Below are 769 nucleotides of genomic sequence, written 5' to 3' on the forward strand. Positions count from 1 at the left end.
ACGCCGCCGCCAAGGGCAGGACGGCGCACGACGGCGGACCGAAAACGCGACCCCACCACCCCCGCGGGCCCCCGCCGCGCGGCGCGAGACCGTCCCCAACCCCCCCCCCCGACACCCCAGGGGCAGCGACCCCCAAAGGCCGCTTGCGGCGCGAGGAAGCTCTCCAAGGGGAGGACCCATCACGGAGGCCCGGCAGGCCGGGGGCCTCGGCGCGAGCTCACGTCCCCTTCTGTCCTCTCGCGGGCGGCGTCCCCCTGGCCGCGGAGGCGGGGGACGCCGTGTCTGCACTTAGGGGGACGGAGGGCACGGCGGCCCTGCGAGGACACCCCCCAGCCGTGCGACCCCCGGGGAGGCGTGCACACGACACGGGCACCGGGAGAGGCGATTGATCGGCAAGCGACGCTCAGACAGGCGTCCCGGGGCCGCAAGTGCGTTCGAAGTGTGGATGATCAATGTGTCCTGCAATTCACATTAATTCTCGCAGCTAGCTGCGTTCTTCATCGACGCACAAGCGAAGTGATCCACCGCTAAGAGTCGTTCGAGGTGTTCGAGGGTTTCGTTTCGGCGGGAGGCCCGCCCCTGGCACAGCACAGCCCTCCCGCTTTCCCTTCCCCGGAGGTGGGGGCGGGGGGGTTGCCTCTGGCCGGCCAAGTCAGACAGAAAACAGCAGACCGGAGGGGTCGGGAAAGGTTTCACACGACGGGGCGTCCGGCGCCAACCCGGTAGGGCGGGCTCGGACACCCCACAGGCGCCCGGGGGTTCCCCACCC

At 71.0% G+C, this 769-nt stretch overlaps 1 pseudogene; it reads right to left on the reverse strand.

The window, feature by feature from the left end:
• Positions 1–397: 397 nt before the first annotated feature.
• LOC145521993 (5.8S ribosomal RNA) lies at positions 398–536 on the reverse strand (annotated as a pseudogene).
• Between the last annotated feature and the right edge of the window lie 233 nt (positions 537–769).

This window comes from Giraffa tippelskirchi, chromosome 1, assembly GCF_054371585.1.
Source record: "Giraffa tippelskirchi isolate mGirTip1 chromosome 1, T2T-mGirTip1v1.2.pri, whole genome shotgun sequence".
Taxonomy (NCBI): Eukaryota; Metazoa; Chordata; class Mammalia; order Artiodactyla; family Giraffidae; genus Giraffa; species Giraffa tippelskirchi.